This window comes from Aotus nancymaae, unplaced genomic scaffold (assembly GCF_030222135.1).
Source record: "Aotus nancymaae isolate 86718 unplaced genomic scaffold, 86718_ANA_hifiasm-v0.15.2.pri h1tg000033l, whole genome shotgun sequence".
Classification (NCBI taxonomy): domain Eukaryota; kingdom Metazoa; phylum Chordata; class Mammalia; order Primates; family Aotidae; genus Aotus; species Aotus nancymaae.
This window is the reverse complement of record NW_026988447.1, coordinates 12,063,289-12,085,854: the sequence shown is the minus strand read 5'-3', so window position 1 is coordinate 12,085,854 and position 22,566 is coordinate 12,063,289. Positions and strand designations below refer to the sequence as shown.

At 39.0% G+C, this 22,566-nt stretch overlaps 1 pseudogene; it reads right to left on the bottom strand.

Moving 5' to 3' along the window:
* Window positions 1-933: 933 nt before the first annotated feature.
* Window positions 934-5,460, bottom strand: LOC105714585 (14-3-3 protein epsilon-like; annotated as a pseudogene).
* Window positions 5,461-22,566: the final 17,106 nt, after the last annotated feature.

The window sequence follows — 22,566 nt, the reverse complement described above, 5'->3', positions numbered from 1 at the left end:
AAATAAAAACCAAAAATATTTATTGAAAATCTTTAAAATACCATGAATTTTTACTATTTTTAATTTTTAAAAAGCTTAATCCTAGTTGAATTGTCTGACTGAATACAATTGACTAATAATTAAACTTGTACCTGACATTTTTTCCACATCTCTAAAATATGCTAATATTTCACTTATTCAATTTTGTATAAACAAATCACGCCGAGATATAAACTTAATAAATCAATGTATTGAAAAACTAAATGTGCATAACAAGAAATATGATATTTAGTAAAATACAATGCTGTGTTAGTCAGGGTTCTCTAGAGGGACAGAACTAATAGGATATATATATAAAGGGGAAGGGCTAATAACGGAGGTGAAGGGCGGTTGCCAGGAAACAGCGTCTCCTGGAGGAAGTGACTTCCCCAGCTCGAGACTCTCCCATACCCAACACTGCTCTTTGGCCCAACGTGTCACTGGATATATAGCACTGGATATATAGTATATATATAATTATATAATATATAAACATATATATATATAAACTCACAAGTATTAACTCACAGGGTTCCCACAATAGGCCATCTGCAAGCTAAGGAACAAGGAAGCCAGTCCTAGTTCCAAAGCTGAAGAACTTGCAGTCTGATGTTTGAGGGCAGGAAGCATCCAGCACAGGAGAAAGATGTAGGCTGGGAGGCTAAGCCGGTCTCCTCTCTTCACATTCTTCTGCCTGCTTTTATTCTGGCTGTGCTGGCAGGGGATTAGATGGTGCCCACCCAGATTGAGGGTAGGTCTGCCTTTCCAAGCCCACTGACTCAATGTTAATCTCCTTTGACAACACCCTCACAGACACACCCAGGAGCAGTACTTTGCATCCTTCAATCCAATCAAGTTGACAGTATTAACTATCACACCTTCTTCACACCAAGAGCTTTTGTTCTTCCCCACAACTTATCTGCAGGCACTGTCAGGGGAATTAAGAATTTCATAGTAGAATATGGAAAAAATGAGAGCAAGATCTTTTTATTTTAGCGACGGGCTTTCACCATGTTGGCCAGGATGGTCTCGATCTCTTGACCTCGTGATCCTTCTGCCTTGGCCTCCCAAAGTGCTGGGATTACAGGTGTGAGCCACTGCACCCGGCCGAGAGCAAGATCTAAGCGAATGGGAAGCGTTGGTGGAAGTTCTGACATTGCAATATCACTAGTAGCTTTATAATCCACTAGGCTATTCCCCTCAGCCTCCTTCCTGTCATTTCCTGTGGCAAATTCTACCAGATACCTGTAGTAGTCCCCTTTCCTAAAGCAAAATCAAAAATAAAAATTTTTAAATGAGGAACGATGATTTTTAAAGGAAAATAAGCTGATTGTTTTATGTTATATAAAATATGTGACAAAAATATATGTAACAACAGGTGTGCTTCAATAATTTTAAACACTCAGGAATGGTTGGCTTTGTTTCATTTTTTTCCTTAGAAATTTCATATTATTAAATGTAGGTAAAAACCCCACAGAAATTAACTGAGGAGCCTCTAAAACTTCACAAAATTATCACTTAAATTAAACAAGCCAGTGGTTCCAAGGAATGGCATGACAGTGTATTAATCATGAAACAAAATTATATATAAAACATTAAGATAGCACTGTGAAATGTATGGTCATTTGGGGGAGGGAAATGGAATGGGTCCCATGAAAGCAAAAGAATAGAAATAAGTAAAGCAAAAGCTAATACATTTTTATAATAGCCTGACCAACTTTTTATTCTAACATTAACGATCTTTCTAACATTAAACAATTATTCTTAAATAAAAGTTGAAAACCTACCTAGAAAATAGTCAGGATACTAAAAAGTCCAACTTTTAATCTTACATTTTCCATTCTAGCATAGAACCTACATTTTATAATAGAAAACTTTGGATTTGCCAATATTAGCTGCTGGAATGAGGTATTTTTCCAGTACATCAAGAATGTCACAACAAATTAGCTCAGTCTCAACCTGAGAAAACAAAAACAAATTTAAAAAAAATCAGATTGTTTAAGTCTAGAAATTCTATAAAGTATTAGACATTCTATGTACTCTGGTTTTGAGGAAGAGAGCTTAGTATTAAACAGAATTCATATCCTCCAAACTCTCTTCTTCCCTCTTGACAGGAAAACAGATGAACGATTCCCCTGGATTATAAAAAGTATCTTTTCCTTAATGAATGCTATCAAGTGCTACACACACACACACACACACACACACACGTACTCACCCCCTCACAGTCAGCTACAGAATTCCCAATGACTAAAACTGAAAACTGATGCTTCTTTGCTTCTTGGTAAATGCTGGGCAATTACATGAATTAACTTATTTCACAAGGTAGCAACTATTGTGTCCATTTACATGAGCAAACAGAAGCTAAGACATTTCCCCAAAGATCATCAACTTAAAAGAACTTAATAAACAAAGCTAGGATTTGAACCCAGACAGGTTGTAAGGGACAGAATCAAAATTCAAACCCAGGCAGTTTGCCTCCAGTCCTCACATTCCTAGCAATGTTCAACAGGCAATTCCTTTAGTGGTAGAGATCTATAACTAGTTAAGACACCAAAAACCTATGGACCAAAGCAACTATTGCCACTCATCTCTATCCATTTATGATGCTGAAAATGTACACCACCTCTACACACACATGCCCAGGATAGAAAATGCTCCCTATTTTCTATTAACTCATGGCACTACTGTTGAACTTTTCCAGGTTCCTCTCATGCTCCTGGAACATCCTTTCCACTATAAAACATTCTCTCACTTTTTCTTCTATAATCACATCCTCATCTTAGCTAAGCAAAACTGTTTTCTGAATAAACTACCTCCCCGAGGGCTTTTCAAATAGAGACTGCTCTAGGAGAAGGAAGATTTCTAAGTTCTCCTAGGTCCACACATACTCAATAACTGCTCACTTCTTACTCCAAACCCTTCCTCCTCACAAGTCAATATTCTACGTTCTATTTCTCTGTTTCTGTCATCAATAGATCTCTAGGCCCTTCTCCCACGTTCACTGAGTATCCACAGCCAACCTATTCAATACCTGAGATCACACCAAGGTGTGGTGTCGTCATGTTCTATTCAACAGAGTTCTTTGCTCTTTACTCCAAGACTTTCACTTGTCCATACCCCTAATGGTGCTGCTCCGTGCTAGAAGACTTAAACTGTAATACCCTACTCCAAAAGGTCCACGGCTTGCTTTTGTAGTTCCTCTTCTCTTGCTATTTCTATATAGAAACTCATCAAGACATCCAGACTCTTTTTAATGCATGTATCTCATCTAAGACATCCAGACTCTTGAGCTTTTCACATCTTTCCCCGATTTATCAGTTGCTGGCTTTGTTTCCTGCTTCTCTTCCTAGCTAGTCCAAATCCCACAGTGTAGCTCATGGATTTCTTTCTTCCGCACTGTCAACTTTCTCACTTCCTCATTCCTCTGGGACAAAAAACTTGTCCATTGATCATCCAGATACTTTGACCCAGTGTATTTCAGAGTAGTAGTAGCATCAATTCCAGCTTACAACTTTATTTTTAGAGACAGGGGTCTCATTTTGTTTTTCCCACTACTGGCTCAAGTGATCCTCCTGCCTCCAACTCCCCAAGTGCTGAGCCACCATTCCTGGCCCCAGCTCACAACTTCCTGTGTGACCTCAGGTATGTTACTTAAACACTCAAAACCCCAGTTTGTGCATTCATAGGTTGGGATAATACCTACCCCTTCCAGTGCCAGTGTATTTATGACACTTTGCATAAATATATAGAATAAAATTATTTCCCCACTCAGGACAGTGCCCAGTACAGCTGGCGAGTCAGTAACTGTGTTTCCCCCACCTTTCCCTCTCCCTACCAAGCTCACTTTCCACCTTCCCTCTAATTCCCTCCCCTATTCTCTTTCATGTGTTTACGTGCCTGTATCTTCCACTAGAATCAGTTTCTCAACAGCAGCACTATTGGCAGTGTGGGCAGAATCATTCTTTGCTGTGGGAACTGTCTTGTGCATAGTAGAATGGCCAGCAGCATCCCACTCTCCACCCCACTAGATGCCAGTAGCATCTTCCAAGCTGTGACAATCAAAAATACCTTTAGACACTGTCAAATGTCCCCAGAAGGACAAAATCACCTCAATTGAAAACCACTGCACTAGAGTAATGGCTATCAAACTTTTTTGAACAAGAGCTATAATAAGAAACACTTTGTGTGTGTGTGTGTGTGTGTGTGTACAATATGTGAAATAACTTCATTAAATCATTCTTACCCTTACAGTGTCCCACTCTGATATGTTTCATTCTGTTTTAAAAAAATAACTAGACTGAGCCTCCATAAGAATAGCAATCATACGTTTCATCTTTATACTCACAGTACCTAAGCAAATTGTGTGGCACACAAGAGGAGCACAAATACTTGTTAAATTGAAACTAATCATCATTTCTGGTAGTCAATGAAGAGTTTTAGTTAACAGAAGAAAAACAAAAATTAAATTTGTTTTCTGGTTGTACAGTGCTCAAAATTGACCACCACCCTTGGGAGCTTCCAGGATAAAAAGTTCTTTGCCTCTGCTCTGAAATATTCTGTGGCCTAATTCACATGAGCAAAAAACAAAAATCTACTAAGATATAAAATGTATACTACATATATAAGCATTTGTGCACGAGGCTGTGGCCTAAAATGCCAATGGCTATGGGCAAATTACTGACAGATATAATCCCCTGACTTAAGCCAGACACCCAAAAGAAATAAGCCTCCGTTTCCTTGGAGACATTTTCTAAAACTATAAAATTAAAAGGCAAAAATTGGGACATAGTCAGGTAACAACAATCCTCTCTCTTCAAAATAACTTCTGTTATATAAAACCCAAAGATTAAAAACTACAACATTTGGATATAAAAACGGAGTCTGTCAATAAAAAGAGGAATGAGACAAATTAACATATTCTTTTAAAAAAACTTGTCATTTTTCTTGAAAGTACAGTAGTTTTGCTTTATCTGAGAGGGATCCATTTGGAGACCCCCTGGTGGATGTGCTGAAACCAGGGATAACACCAAACCCTATAATACTATGTTTTGTCCTATGCATACATACCCATGGTAAGGTTGAATTTATAAACTAGGCACAGTAAAAGATGAATAACAGAATAGTTATAGCACACTGTAATAAAAGTTATATGAATATAAATGTCTCTTTTTCTCTCAAAGTATCTTATTGTACTGTACCGTAGGTAACTCAAACTCCGGATAAGGCGGGACTATTGTACAATAATCTCACCATTTGCTGATATTCCCAAATCATTTTTAAGCTTGTCTTCTCCTCCCTTGTTTCTTTCTGTTCAATGCTGCTGATTATTCTCCAAAAGGCTCTTCTAGCTACAATCACATTCATATTTCAACAGATAGAAGGTCCTTCAACCATCAGCTCCACATTCATCCCTGCTAATTTCTTCATTGCCTCCATCATTTCTATGAGGGAAAAGTGAAATCTGCACACCTGCAGAATTAGCACCACGCAGATGCTGCCAAAGGGTAGTTTCTGCCTGTGCCTTCTGGAGAGGTGACATCACATCCCCCACTGCACCAGGACCCATTGAACAACACTTGGGGCAGCCAAGGGGTGCCACACCAGAAAGTGGGGGCCAGTGACTTCAGTGATTGCTGGGAAGCAAGCCCCAAGGTCCCCAGCTCACCCTAGGGCCTTCCTTGGAAACCGTACTGCCCTCAATGCTCTGGCACCATGGGCCTGTGATGAAAGTGCACCCCAAGCGATCTACAAAACGCCTTCAGGGTTTCTCTTTCATTGTCCTGGCAAATAGCACAGCCCCGATCCATGTCTCTTTACCCACACCCTTTGCATTCTCTCCCAAACACACTTTCTTATTTGTTAAAATGTGGACAGGCTGAGAAGGCTAAAAGTTTCCCAAATCTTTAAGTTCTGTGTCCCTTTTGATGATAACTTTGGTCTCTAAATCACTCCTCTTTTCTTTCATTTTCCTATACACATTCAAGAGAATCAAGCTGCTGCTTCACTATTTTGCTTAGATATTTCTTCTAGCAAATTTCAGTTTCATCATTCACAAGTTCTGCCACCCAGAAAACACTTGGACGTGAACACAATGCAGCCAAGTTCTTTGTCACTTTATGACGCGTCACCTTTCCTCCAGTTTCCAGTAATGTTCTTCATTTCCATCTGAGACGTTGTCAGAATGACTTTTCCTTCCATGTATATATAGAAAAAAATTCCATATATATAGAATATATATATATACACACATACATTTTTTTTTAGAGACTGGGTATCCCTGTATTGGCCAGGTTGGTCTTGAACTCTTGGCCTCAAGCAGTCCTCCTGCCTCAGTCTCCCAAAGTGCTAAGATTCCAGGCATGAGACACCACGCCTGGCTCCCTCCATATTCTACAAACATTCTATCCAGCTCTCATCTGCTGAGCTCTCACCAGAATCACCCTTAATGAAGAGTCACAGGGAGAAGACAGCCACCCACACGTCAGCAGACAGGCCTGGAATACAGCCTTCCTGCCCCGCCCTCAGAAGGGATCCACCTGCTGACAACTTGATCTTGGACTCACGGCCTCCAGTACTGTGAGAGAGTAAGATTCTGTTGTTGAAGATGCCTAGTCTGTGGTACTGTAAGACCACCCTAACAAACTAACACAGCCTGTTAGCCCGCGGATGGTGGAAACATGGAACGCACAATGGAGCTCCAGACTTACTGTCTACAGCTCCCAAAGTGTGTTATGGGACCTTCTGGTGGGTGTAGTTATGCAAGACAATTTTTGGTGGTGCAGGGTGAATAATTTCAATTTACATAATAATCTATGTATCTTATTGGGTAAATCAGGGTTCCCCACCTATTAGGAACGAGGCTTCACAGCAGGAGGTGAGCAGCCAGCCAGTGAGCAAAGCTTCATCTGTATAAACAGCTCCTCCTCATCCCTTGCATTACCACATGAGCCCTGCCTGCTGTCAGATCAGCGGTGGTATTAGATTCTCATAGGAGCACAAACCCTATTATGAACTGTGGATGCCAGGGATCAAGGTTTTGTACACTCACTCCTTATGAGAATCTAAGGCCTGATGATCTGTCACTGTCTCCCATCACCCCTAGATGGGACCATCTAGTTGCAGGACGACAAGCTCAGGGCTCCCACTTGTTCTCCATTATGATGAGTTGTATAATTACTTCGTTATATATCACACTGTAATGGTAATAGAAATAAAGTGCACAATAAATGTAATGGGCTTGAATCATCCCCAAATCATCCCTTCCCCTTCTCCTGGGTCTGTAGAGAGGGTGTCTTCCACAAAACTGGCCTCTGGTGCCAAAAAGTTTGGAGACTGCTGGTGTAAATGCTTCTAAGAAAAGTTAAGCAACTTAAGATTTACATGCTACTAAAACTACGGGTTTAAACCTTAGTAAAAATGGATGCAAATAAAGACACTCTTGCTGTGGTCCCAGAAATCTTAACCATTCTATCAGAGAGATATGTAGCTTCGAGCTGGAGCTGCCCTCCCAAATCCTGTCCACTGGAAACCCCTGAAACACACACATGCACAGCATGCACAGAAACATACACACACATACATACACACACATGCATATACCTGCGTGCACGCACACACACACACACACAGGGTGTGATTCATACCCTCACAAAGGTGGCATGGGAGGAAATGAGTGTTTTTAAGAGAAATGAAGACAACTCAGACCCCTTGTTCTCCTGGTATTTGCACAAGTGCCTTCTCTGCAGACCATGCTTTGGTTACTTTCTTGGCTCTCCCTCTTAGTGAAAGAAAGAAACAGAGCCCTAGCCCAGTGTACCCAACCACTTAGGGCCCAAGTCAAGTTCACAAGTTTCCTGGGGGGTCTAGTGACATGAAGGCACTGCAGAGCTTCCCCAAAAGAGGTGTCAGCTTTGATGGATCCTTGAGCCCAGGAAGGCGATAGGTGAGACATCACCACTCATCAGAAAACACAACCAAAATCCAGTGAGGAAAGGCAGCAGTTGAAGGTTTTATTCTTCAGGAGAAGGGGTTCTCAGGGACTGCAAGCAGCAGGCAGAAGACTTCATTGCATGTGTGGTTAGGTGATGGCTACCTACAGTTTTCACTGGGAACTGGGATCAAGAGTCGATCGAGGGAACTCAACTTCCTACTCATCCACCTCTCTCTCTGTCTCTCTCTGCCTTTGATGTTTCTCTCCCTATCTCTTTCCCTCCTCTTCCTCTCAGCCTCCTCTATCTCTCTCCCATCTCTCTTTCTCTCTCTCTGTCTCACTCTCTTCTCCCTATCTCTCTTTCTCTCTCCTTCTTCTGCACTTCTTTCTCCCTTTTCCTCTCCCTCCCTTCCACTGTTCAGGCAGGACTCCTAGGCCACTTTTCAGGGTACACGCAGGGCTGCAGGACCCTGGTCCCCCATCTCCCAGTGCCCTCAAGGTCAGGGGTGTGGGCCTTTCCGTGTTCTCCCAGGTGGGCATCCCACGCTCCAGGAAGCAGAAGCTGCAGGTCACTGCTGGCTCACTTGGTGCCCCCATGGGACTGCCAGCTTCCATCTTGTGATCTGCTGAGGCCAAAGCAGAAGACACATGCCCAGGCCCGACCCTGTGCCAGGGTGGGGGCAGGGGTGGGTTTGGGGGTAGAGGTGGGGATGGGAGCAGCCACTGCAAATTGGTCCCTGGCCGGCTTCCTGTCCTTCACTCTGTCATGCAAGGCCTCCTCTCCTGCCCCTCCCCCTGCCTCCCGCCACCTCCACCCCTAGGCAGCCCCAGACCCAGGCTCTGGAAGTTCCGCTGGATTCAGGAACTAAGGGCAACCCCTGGGCGCCACAGCCCTTAGGCCAGGTGCCAGCTGCCAGCTGCCCCTGCTGCATGCTGACAAACCTTGGCTCTCACTTGTGCCCCCAACAAAGCCAACCACGCCCCTCCAGCCCCCACCGACCCCTGGCATAACCACCTTCTGATTTTAGCCCTGACAGCCCTGCTTTCTGGTAACTCCCAGGTCCAGGTAAGCCCAAAGGCCAGCACCCTACACTCACCCTTCCTGGGGGCCACTCTTGTCTGCTTGCCAAGATGCCTTAACCTGGCTTTACCAAGATAGAACAAATAACAGGGCCTCTCCCAGGAAGGTTTGGCAAAATGCTCTCCATTTAGAATCAGGGGCAGTGATGAGACCCAGGGATGACTCGAGGCTTGTCACTCAAGCAGCAAGAAGGGCAAGGAGCCCAGTTTCATGCCCTCACCGTGGAAGGATGGCCAGGGCTCCACAAGGTCCTGCGGGGGGCTGGCAGAAGCAGATCCACCCTCCTCTTGAGGAAGCAGGCCACCAGCACAGGAAGCAACAGATGGTGGCATACGGGGCACAGCCCCCAGGTGCTGTAGAACAGCACCAGCAGTCTGCACTCAGCTCAGCCCCGGCGGAGCTGCAAGACAGACTGAGACCCTGATGGGTTTGCCTCTGCGTCCCCACTCCAATCTCATTTTGAATTGTAATCCTCATGTGTCAAGGGAAGAACCTGGTGGGAAGAACTGGATTTGGGGGCAGCTTCCCCCGTGCTGTCCCCCTGATAGTGGGTGAGTTCTCAGGAGAGCTGATTGTTTTAAAGTGTGGCACTTCCTCATTATCCGCTCACTCCCTCCTGCCGCCTTGTGAAGGAGGTGCCTACTTCCCCTTCTCCTTCCGCGATGACTAAGTTTCGTGACTTATGAGTCAATTAAACCACTTTTCTTTATAAATTACCCAGTCTCAGGTATTTCCTTTTTTTTTTTTTTTTTTTTTTTTTTTTGAGACGGAGTTTCGCTCTTGTTACCCAGGCTGGAGTGCAATGGCGCGATCTCGGCTCACCGCAACCTCCGCCTCCTGGGTTCAGGCAATTCTCCTGCCTCAGCCTCCTGAGTAGCTGGGATTACAGGCACGCGCCACCATGCCCAGCTAATTTTTTGTATCTTTAGTAAAGACGGGGTTTCACCTTGTTGACCAGGATGGTCTCGATCTCTTGACCTCGTGATCCACCCGCCTCGGCCTCCCAAAGTGCTGGGATTACAGGCGTGAGCCGCCGCTCGCAGTCTTTTTATGCATCACTTCTTCGGTGTGCCACTCCTCTGTTCATCCACCTTTCTGGAATTGCTTGGTGACTTCCTGCTTTGTATACCTTCCCTTTAAGACAAATCTAGTTTCACAAATGAATGCAAATACACTTTTAGGTACTTTTTGGAAGAAAGATACGAGTGGATGCCCAGTTCTGTTTGTTTGTATGTTGGATTTCTGGGTAAACTTTCTTAAATAAAGGGCTCCAAACTAATGTTTGAAAAAACAAAGGGCAAATCTAGTTTCAGGTTTTTTAAATCACTTATTTACATGTTATTCTTTATTCAAATTGTTCTATTTTATCTGTTATCATTACATGCATTTATAAGTTTACAAATTTTTGTGGAATTAAAATCTAGCACTGAAGAAAGTCCAGGCATTACTTACTGGGAATTTCTTTGTAAAAAATAATTACTTTCAGGATTCTCAAGGAAAGTCCAGAGCCCAACTATAGGTTAATGAGAATGAAGAAATTATTCAGCACACGCATAACAGCTAATTTTGGTTTAGCATCGTGATCATGTAAGAATGTAATTATTCTTTTGTCTCTTCTGGGAAACCCAGAGTATACAGCAGTAATCAAGTTCCAGAAGATGGCAGTAAAGGATTTACTATCCAAAGAGAACGTGCACGTAATCATTAATATTCTTGAGATACTTTATGTTGCTTAGAGTGATTAAAAGTTACATTGAAACAAAAACTGTTTAGTCATTTAATAAAGCTTTTTGAATGATTAGCTTTTTCTATTAGAAAGTTAGAAACAGTTTAATGTGTCAAGAAAATATTGTTTAAATACATGTTTTTATAAGATTTAGTATAAGCTACTCACCTCCCATCCTTTCCCTGCCCGCTTAAACTCAACCAGGATCATTGTTGATAGTTGGGATTCTTTTCCATACTTTTATTTTATCCTTTACACACAAAACTGGTCACATTACATATATTCTTCTATAACCTGGTCTTGCCCCTTGAAAATCTTTCCATGTCAATCAAAAATTAATTGTGCATTTTTCTATGGTTATATGTATATATTTATAATTATGTGTAAATATTTATAATTACGGTTCTTTCGGTTGTTTCCAGGTTGCACGAGCAGCCTTGTGGCACATTTAGTGGTTTGTTTAGAATACATCCTCGAGGTAAAATAATCGGGTTAAAGTATATGAAAATTAACTGTGGTTATTTGTCCTCCCTGGACAAATTGAAAGTCTTTACAATATAAATTCCTGTGAATATTTTGAGGATGGTTTTTTACCTAAATGTATTCATTAGATACCCTTATTTCACCCTTATAAGATGCAATTTTATTTTCTAAATTTTTATTCTCATTTTATTTTATGCAACTGTACTTATTGTCTCCTTTAAACATAATTTCATCTGTTGTCTCAAAGTGAACACTGGATATGAAATGAAAATATAAAGGTAAAATATTATTTTGGTTTAAATATGAAATATTAAGGGTTAAAAAAGACATTATTTGAATGTAACTGGAAAATGGTCTTTTGTGGGTAAAAATAAATCATTTTTAATTTAATTTATTCCTATAACTATTATTCGTAGCACTAGGAAGATACAATTTAACAAAGTTCTCTTGAGGAAATTCATTAGGTCACGGGAACTAACATGAAAGCTCTCTATGTTTAAAACAGGCAATGATGCTAAGGCATTACTAAATACTTCATGTAACTTCAAAGCCACTATATTGCCCAATCTCACGTATTCCATTTTAGACATTTTATATACGTACACTGTAGCCAAACTTAGAGTAAACTTTGATCAAAATTTTCTATTATGCAAGTTTCTTAACCTTAAAATGAACCTCTGTGATGCTTAAGTAAATATTATAGGGTGATGCTTTTATTCTTTGGGCTGGATCCAGATGTCAACTTTGCATTTTATAACAGCATGTTCTTTGAAACCCATAGGCAATTAATTTTTTCTAGTATAGACAAAAAACAAAGAATGTGTCCTGTGAAAATTTTATACAGACTTCTTTTTCCTGCCTTATATATTACATATCTCCTTGTCATCTGTGATTAAAGCCCACAAATATTTTCCTTTAAAAAGTCACTATTATATCTGTTAGATAAGACAAATTCTTCCTAGTATCTGACAGCGAATCTGGTTTTCTTCCGTTTGTTTTCTGTTTTATTTTAAAATTTGGAGTGATATGTGTCTGAGATTGGTAGCCATTGAGAAAAGAGTCTGTAACATCTGAAAAGGAATAGGTAGTACAGATTTTTTTTTTTGAGAGGGCTTATATTTCAAAAGCCAAATCTTTTGAAAGTTTGGAATCACATTATAAAAACTCACTGTTTTGAATGAAGTTAGACAATGAGGTAATGAAATATGATCAGCTAGATTTACATCTAGCGTATGAATATCTGTCTTATATTCAAATGTGTGTTAGACTATTTTGTTTTAGACTTAGCAATTTAAGAATATTATGTCTCAGAGACTTCTACTGTTTAGATCAACGAGGCTACACTTAATTGTGTGTAGTTAGAATCTTAGAATGCCATGGAATAATGTAATTCTTGGTACATGCATCCTTTGAATAATATTATGAGACCTGCTTGAACACTTTCAAGGACACGGAATGAATACATTAGCATATGACACATGTTCCATTGTTGGACGGCTTTAATTGTCACAATTTTATTCTTTATCTTAATCAAAATATGCGTCCCTTTTTATGTACACTAACCTTAGTTTTGTTCTGCAGAGTCACAGAGAATAAATTGAATACTCCTTTCACATAACAAAACTTTCATTTGAGGGAAGGTTTAGCACATTGCCCTCAATTTACCATTTTCCTTTACTGCTGCTTCTCATGTTCCTCATAGTTTCAAATCCCATCACCATCTTGGTTATGCTTTTTGGATAATCCATTTGATTTCATCCCTTAAGAGTTGTAATTTAAGATAAACAAAGTAACCCAGATGTTATTTAACCTGAACAAGGAATAATCCCTTTTTAATGTATGGAGACTGCTTACAGAGTCTGAGCTTACATTAACATTTCCTGGCAGATAGGTTCCAGTCTTCATTTACCTGTGTACATGTAAGCAACCAAAATGCTAAAGCTTTCCAGGTCCCATAGGATTCAAAAGATTATTTAAACCTAAATGTAGTGTTTTAAATTTTAATGTGTGTACTATGATTATATACATTTGTGAATATATAGATATTTTAAACTTTCCTGGAATACCATTTTTTTCTTTTTCTTTTTTTTTTTTGAGGCAAGTTACTGCTTTGTCATTCAGATTGAAGTGCAGTGGTGTGATCTCGGCTCACCATACCTCTGCCTTGTTGGCTTAAGTAAAAAAAGAAAAACAATGGTTTGGGACATCTCTTTTTCAATCTTTCAACCTATAGATAACTCACTGAGTTCTATTTTATCATCCAATATACTATGTTTCAGTTTCATATTTAAATGTTACAAGCTTATGTGCTTGGCACATGTTTATACGTCATTACTAAAAAGAATATTAAGATATTTACTTCATCCACATTCATGGGTGTGTTTCTAATCAGGTTCAACGCAACGTGATTTTGCTATTTTCTGTGGGGCAATTTTGGAGAAATTGAATTTATTTCTGAGCCATAATGTATTCTCGCCTTCCCAAGGCAGCATATCCGGGCTTACTTAGACTTCATTCTCTTGTCTTTGGCAATGGCTGCTGAAGGACAAGAAAACCAAATCTAAGTAAGCCCTGATATTGCTATGCTGCCTTGGGAAGGAGGGAATAGATTGTGGCTCAGAAATAGATTCAATTTCTACTGGGAAGACTTCTTTCTTAGGAAGAGAATCTCATCTTATTTGATGAGAGGGTTGTTTTGTTTTGCTTTTCGTTTTTTTGTTGTTGTTGTTGTTTGTTTTTTGTTTCTGAGACAGACTCTTGCTCTGTCTCCGAGGCCAGAGTGCAGTGGAGCCATCTTGGCTCACTGCAACATCTGCCTCCCAAGTTCAAGTGATTCTCCTGCCTCAGCGTACTGAGTAGCTGGGACTACAGGTGCCTGTCACCACTCCTGGCTAACTTTTGTATTTTTAGTAGAGACGTGGTTTCACCATGTTGGCCAGGCTAGTCTGGAACTCCTGACCTCGTGATCCACCCACCTTGGCCTCCCAGTGCTGAGATTACAGGTGTAGCCACAGTGCCTGGCCTGATGAGAGCTTTTTTAGGATCAACAGTTTCATGACATGATTGGAACCTAGAACACTGAATAAAAATTATAAATGCCTAAGAAAGGTTAATTGACTGAAGTCTTAATAGAAGTTAATACAGCATGTATTTAATCATAATGTGTAATTTATTATTACTCTGCTGTGATTTTTTGAAAGTAGGTTTTCCTTTCCAAAACTTCCTGAACTCTATTATATTTAAAACTCAATTAAGGTAACTTTGGGGAGAACAGAATTGCACTCCTACAAAAGGTTATATTGCTAGACAGTTCAGTAATTGAACTATTAAAAGACATTAATAATTTTCTTTTATTTTAGCAAATAAAAAATTTAGGGATGGAGTAAAAGTGCAAAAGGAAATAGTCCGAATGGTTTTAAGATTAATTAGGAGACATTGATAGACTAGGCCGACTAAATTTCATGGAATGTAAGCATTCTTATTTTGAGTATTATACTGAATTATCCAAAATCCCAGAATAAACTACGTTTCTATTACAGGAAACACCAATAAAATAAACACCATTTGTTTTATTTTTAACTTTAGACATTCTGTTATTGGTGAGAATATTTATCTCTGCTTGATTTCGTGATTACACTTTTGTTACACACAAGGAGAAGCTTTACCATTTTTAAATAGGATTCAACTCTTGTTGTATAAGGTATTTGTTACTTTAGGCATTGCTTTTTATTTTCTGGAATTAGATTTTGCCATGTTTCTATTATACTACCTTTATTGTATTTTTTTTCTATAAAAGCTCAAGCCTATGTTCTATATCCATGTCAATATAAGTCTAAGTCTCGAAAGAAGGAAATATATGGAGTGCTTTAAATTTTTGACACTTTCAGTATGAATAGAATTGGGTGCAATGCAGTGAAAGCTGTAATATAGTTGCTATTGCTCTCTAGAAATTCACAGTTTAGTTCAGCAGTCAGACTATATACATAAAAGAAGAATTGATGATTACCTCAAATGTTCAACAAACCTACCTGACAACAATTAACCTGTACACTCAAAACATAAGCAATGTGGATGTATGTATGCATATATGAAGACCTTGAAAACTGCAGAGTAATGCACAGAGGTAGAAAGAATGAGGCATGGGGAAACAGCAAATGCTGTGACTAAACCAGTGAGTGTTGTACTAAGAGGTGTAGCATTTTTCAAACTATGAATGTGACCATCTAGTACATCATCACATTAATTTAATTGTAATCATGATTAAAAAGAAATTCTTAGCATAGACTAGATTACTACAAAAATACTCAGTGCATTACAAATTGAAAAGGTAGGGACCATTTCAGAAAGACTTTGTTTCCATATATAAAAATATACTGTGTATGGAAATATATTATGTACATTTATGTGTATATATAAGATATATTTATGTGTATATGTGTATATGTGCAGTTAGGTTGTGGTATAAAATATATTTTCTATGTATGCAGTGACAAAAATGTTGATAGCCAATGAGGTGGTGAATATAGACTACTCTTTCAAAAGTCAACAGAAAAAAGAAAGATAAAGTAATTTCCTGGGGTTTTATGAAACCTGAAAACTAGTTTCCCTAAAACCATAATACTTAATTTGTCTACTATTATTGAAAGACAATTTCACTTCCTATGACAGCTTGTAACTGGAAATGGATTAAACGTCCCAAATAACTAATCTCTCAGGAGCCAATGTAATTAATAGTAATAAAACATGTAGATAAGTGTTAAAAAAATGCATAACTCTGTGACAGCAAAACTGCTTCTGAGCCTGTCCTCTTACTCTTTTCAAACAATCTACGCTTTATTTAAGTTGCCCATACACTTCATTTTGGAAGCTTTTTTAAAGAGAAATATCTGTTATTCCAATCTTCTTACATACCATTATTCAAAACCTTTTCCTATTTTACATCCTCCAGGAAACTTTTCATTATTAACTCAATACAATGGGATAATTTCTCTAAGTGTATCTTTATTCATTACTGTCCTAATCTTAAAATAGATTCTATTATTTAATCTCTAAGATATGGGGGCAGTTATAGAGGAAGGCAAAATAATTCTTGTATACAACTTTTATGTATGGTAATTAAGTGATACTACGTGGAGTATTTGTGTGTGTGTGCACATGCGCGCGTGCACGCTCACGTGCTGTAAATCATTGGTAGTTACTTGCCTCTTTAGTTAATGCCCTATTTTATTAAGTTTCAGCCAGCTTTTTGTGATATTTTGGCTCCTATTCTTGCTACCTACAACATATATCTCCAAGGCTTAACTTCTTACTTCCATAGAGACAATGATGACCTGACTGGTCCAGTTAGTAGTATGATCCTCTTGGGCAGAATTTAGGCACCAAATTCAAAGGTAGCCCATCAGCCTGTAGATTGTTGATTCTTGGGTTAGATAATCAGGCCTGCTGCAATTAGCTGTGGACAAGGTGGGAGAATAAGTGGTCTCTAGCTTGGCTCTCAGCATGACAATCCCTTTAGAAGGAAGCCACAGGATATGGGCACACAGATGTTGAAAGACTTGTAGCCTATTTAGTACATGCTATTTGTCTTAAAATAGCCTTTATTAAAAAGAAACCACTTTATTTTATTAATGCTTAATATCTTGCAAATTCAGAAGTCTTAGGCTGTGTTACCCAAGAAACATTTTATGTAAAATTAACACAATAGAAATCAGCTCAAAGACAAAGTAAAAAGTAGTGGCAGGGGAAAAATGTTTTGAAAAATCTCATTGTCTTATTGTGCCCAAAGAGAAAATATTAAAGGAATTTAGAAGTTGCAAAATTTTTAGTAATACCATTTCATCCATTAATGCGTATAGTAACATCAGTAAGGCATGTAGTTCCTTATAATGTACAGCTTGTGAATACATAAGCATGAAAGGTTTTTAGCTTTTGCATAACATTAGATGCTTCCACTTAAAACATTTTTGGTTTCGATGTGAGATTTTGCAGGCAGGCATGAAGCTTGATTTTCTTTTCAAGCTCTGTAATTTGTGTGAACTTATTTACATAAGGAATACTAAATTAGCTTGTTATACTAAGAGTCATTCAAGTATGTCCGATTTGTGTTCCCATAGTTGAGTTAGGGCCTTGTTCTGGATTAGGTTTTGGCTTGAGGGAATGTCATGGCTGGTTTCTGTCTAGACCATTACAACTTTCTCCATATCAGCAATAAAGCTGTATATTCTCTGGTGTAGCACATTTAATTTCCTTCAACAACTTTTCCTTTGCACTCACAGCTTAGCTAACTGTTTGGCACAAAACTAGCTTTCACCCTGTCTGAGCTTTCGACATGTCTTTCTCACTAAGCTTCATCGTTTTTAGCCTTTGATTTAAACTGAGATATGTACAACTCTTCCTTTCACTTGAACACTTAGAAGCCATTGTAGGTTTATTTGTCGGGCCAATATCAATACCGTGTGTCTCAAGGAATAAGGAGGCCTGAGGAGAGGGAATGAGACAGTGGAATGGCTGATCAGTGGAGCAGTCAGAACACACACAATATTTATTGATTGAATCTGCTGTCCTATATGGGCTCAGCTTGTAGTGCCCCAAAACAATTCAATAGTAACATCAAAGATGCCTGATCACAGATTACTATTAAATATAAAATAATCATTTAAAAGTTTGAAATACTGTGAGAATTACCAAAATATGACACAGAGACACAAAGTGAGCACATGCTGTTTGAAAAGTAGTACCGATATACTTGTGGGAGCAGAATTTCAATTTGTAAAATATTGCTGAAGCTCAACAAAGTGATGAATAATAAAGTGAGATGTGCCCATACTCAAAACTTTGCACCCATTTTAAACAGTTTATTTATAGACCTCCATGTCACCAATTCTCTAATCTTTTTATTCCTAAGAGATCATAAGAAAAATTATTAGCCCAAATCAGTGTAGAGAAATCGTAATCCCTCTTGTACGCCATGAAATGTGAATAAACACATCCCTGGAGCATTGCCCACTGGAGGATTTTCCACTCTCACTAACTTTCAGGGGCTGAAATAGTGCAACAGCAGTCCACTTCCGTTTGGTACTAATATACTGCCTACGTTTTTTTCTTCAAACAACTGATCATAAGAAATTCCCAATGAGGTCTTTGTTTAGGATGTTGAGAATGTGAAGTGCAGTTTGAGTGGAGTAGTTGCCATGGAAATATGAAGCACCTACTCGTGTAGCTCTACTTATGCTTCCAAAACTTGCTTGAGCCCAATCGTGCATGAAATATTGCACTTTCACAATAGTGTGCGCCTTTACACCCTCAACTTAACCACTTGGAAAGTCAGACAACAATTCATGTTTATAAGATTATCGAGATTTCTACCAGGAATGAGTAGCAAGCCAGAGGCTTCCTCAAAGAAATTAGCTGTTTGCAGATGTAAGTCTGGCTCTTGCATTTGTGCCCTGGTCTTTATCAAGTCTTTTTAGAAGCCTCATACAACCAACCTATATGCCACAGATACTTCGAGCCCCGTGGTGTCTACTGGGTCATTAAGTCAAGTTGCAAAGTGGCATGTAACTATGGTCTTATCTTGCTCTGCACCCATCCGAAACTGGTGGCCTTATAGGTACTTAGTAATTGGGTTGGAGAAACAAACTCACTTGTTTTATATGTTGCCTCCAAAATACACAGAAACCAACCAAACATAATGTCTTTTCTCTTAGTGGTAAGAGTTACAAGATACAACAATATATCTTTATGTTTGAAGTGAACATCTTAATATATCCAGGACGTTGGACCTCTAGACACTTTCCAGAGATGGGAGGCTCACTGACATACCTCCCACTCTTTAGTATGCATATATCTTACCAGGACATCTAAGATATTTACTACTTCCTGTTCACTAGGTCTAAATATGGTGGTATTGTAAGAATATCTACTAATTATTCTGTGCTCTAGGTTATGACAGAACAAGATCATGTAGCCCTAAGTTAGGACAGAGAAGGTATGGTACTCTCTCTGCCACGTGAAAATAAACTGATACAATCGTCTTTGGTAATCAGTATGTAGAAGAAAAAAGGCTCTCAGTGATCAATAGCTGCAAGCCTTGAGCTCTGTAGATTTCGTTCCATAACAAGATCACATCTGAAACAAGTTTCAGTTAAAGCTACCACTTGAAATGTCTACAATAAATCATTTTATTTTCCAAGATAAATCTGTCTTCCACACAGAATAAATAGGTGAGTTAAATAAAGATTAACTAAAGGAATCACTATCCTTCCGTTCTTCTGGTCTTGGGTAAAAGCAGCGCCCTTTACCATTCCCTCAGGAATGCAGTATTACTTTTGACTGATTAGTTGGAAGAGAAGGCCAATTCCAGGGCTTCCTGTTTATCTTTCCTGCCACCATAGCCTTCAAACCACGTTCAGAGAGCTGAGGTGGGGATTTTGCAAATCGAAGAGTATGTGTCTGCCAAATTGAGAATTTGAAAACCAGCAGAAGGTTGACTCTCAGACTAAATGGGCCTACAGTGAAACAGACTTGGGCGAAACATTTATTCCCTGAGTGTTTATCATTTCTAGGTGTTGGAAGCATTTCCAGTATGCCTTTCCTTTAACTAATGGAGCAGTATGATATTTTGGATCTTCAGATATTAGCTGTATCTTAGAACGAGTGTTCAGTGTTTCTCTTTCCCTGGTGCTGAGTCACCATGAGAGAATGGCTACAGGTCCCTTCAGGGAGATTAGAGGGAGATTCACGGCTGGCACTTGTGCTTTTGCATGGCCCTCCCTCAATAATATTAATTCTTCCCTTCAAGTGGCTTCAGACTGTGAACTGGCTCAGCTCTGGAAACTGATTTAGGGGTAACTGCAGTGACACATATCTGGTCACTGTTTAAAAACCTAGAGTTATGTGTATTTATTTTAGAGATCCAGTGAGATTTCTGTAGGCTGAACATCAATCTAATTGACATCAGCAGTTAGCTCCCTCTAAAGATCTCTGCAAGTTACATTATTCTGGTTATTACTCCAACTTTGATGCCTAGTCCAGAATCAGAGACCACCTTGTATCTACAGATTAAGTGCTGTCACTTGGCCTCTGCCTCTTTCAGATTCTACTTTTCCCCAATAAAATCAAGGAGTATGTTTTATTGAATCATATCTGCCATCATTCCTGACCTGCAAAGAATTACTTTAGAGCTTTCCAAAGGCAGTAGAGCTCCCTTCCCCACTATATGTCTTAGTACTGCAGAGGAAATATATTCTGAGACTTCTTAGGGTGTATAGTAGGCATTGGGTGAAAAAGATTCACATAAAAAAAGCTAGTCCAGCATTTCTTTTTTTTTTTTTTCGAGACAGAGTCTTGCTCTATCACCAGGCACCAGGCTGGAGTGCAGTGGCGTGATCTCAGCTCACAGCAACCTCCGCCTCCCAGGTTCAAGCAATTCTCCTGCCTCAGCATCCCAAGTAGCTGGGACTACAGGTGCACGCCACCATTCCCAGCTAATTTTTGTATTTTTAGTAGAGATGGAATTTCACCATGTTGGCCAGGATGGTCTCGATCTCTTGACCTCGTGATCCGCCCGCTTCAGACTCCCAAAGTGGTGGGATTACAGGCATGAGCCACTGTGCCCGGCCCGCTACTCCAGCATTTCTATCTCCTTTTTTCTTTTTACTTTTTTTGGAATATACAAAGTTCTAGAATCTCAAGTTCACTAACATAGACACTGTTGAGTCCAGATTTCCATCAATCAACTATTGGAAGTACTCTTAGCTGCTTGACCTTGCACATTAAAGAAATAACATCTGATAAATGCTGTCTGTTAATACCTTCTGCCTGCTAGAGTGTTAGATGAGTTCCTCCCCAGTTTAACACCCTTAGAATCCATTCCCACCAGTACTCTTCTGGTTTGAATTAAAATAAATTACAAATATATTGTGACTATTTTGGTATTCATGCTATCTCTTCCTTTTACTTTCACATACCTTTTAAAATTGCTATAAAATATTTTTATATATTTGTGGGATACATGTGAGTATTTGTCGCATGCATAGAATGTGTAATAGTCAAATCAGGGTATTTGGGGTATTCATTACCTTGAGTGCTTATCATTTCTATATATTGGGACATTTCCAGTGTTCTCTTCTAGCTACTTTGTTATATACAATGCATTGTTGCTAACTACAGTCATTCTACTCTGCCAGAGAATATTGGAAGTTTTTTCCATCTAACTCTGTGTTTTCAGCCACTAACCAACCTCTTTATAACCCCCTCCTACCCACCCACCATTCACACCCTCTGGTATGTATCATTCTAGTCTCTATCTCCATGAGATCAACTTTTTTAGCTCCCACATGTGAGTGAGAACACACTGTTTCTGTTTTTCTGTGCCTGGTTTATTTCATTTAATAATACCCTCCAATTCTATCCATGTTGCTGCAAATGGCATAATTTCATTCTTTGTTTATTGCTAAATAGAATACCATTGTGCATATATGCCACCTTTTCTTTGTCCATTTGTCTGTCGATAGACGACACAGATTGATTTCACATCTTTACTATTGTGAATAGTGCTGCAGTAAGCATGTAAGTGCAGGTAGCCCTTTAACGTATAAATTTATTTTCCCTTAAATAAACACCAAGTAGTAGGATTGCTGGATCATATAGTGGTTCTATTTTTAGTGTTAAGAAATCTTCACAGCGTTTTTCATAGTGGCTGCACTAGTTTACATTCCCAACAGTGTATAAGAGTTTACCTTTCTCTCCATCCTTGCCAGCATCTGTTATGTCTTTTTAATCACAGTCGTTCTAACTGGAGTAAGGTGATATCTTATTGTGGTTTTGATTTACATTTCCCTGATTAGTGATGTTGAGCAATTTTTCGTAGACCTGTTGGCCATTTGTATGTCTCCTTTTGAGAAATGTCTATTCCTTTGCCTGCTTTTTAATGGGATTTTTAAAATTGTTGGGTTGCTTGAGTTCCTTGTATATTCTGGATATTAGTCTTTTGTCAGATGAACAGTTTGCAAACATTTTATCCCATTCAAGAGATATCCCTTCACTCTGTTGATTGTTTCCAATGCTACGTAGAAGCTTTTTAGTTTAATATAATCTGATTTATCTATTTTGTTATAGTTGTCTGTGCTTTTGAGGTTTTAGTCTTAAAATCTTTGCTAGACTGATGTCTTGAAGTATCTTCTCTCTTCTTACATAGTGGTTTTATAGTTTGGGATCTTAATGTTTTACATACTTTCTCCTTGTTTACATGCAGCATTCTGAGATCCAATTCTAGTTATGGGTCTGGAGACAACAAGAAGTATGCAAAGCACATTTTGAAGAATA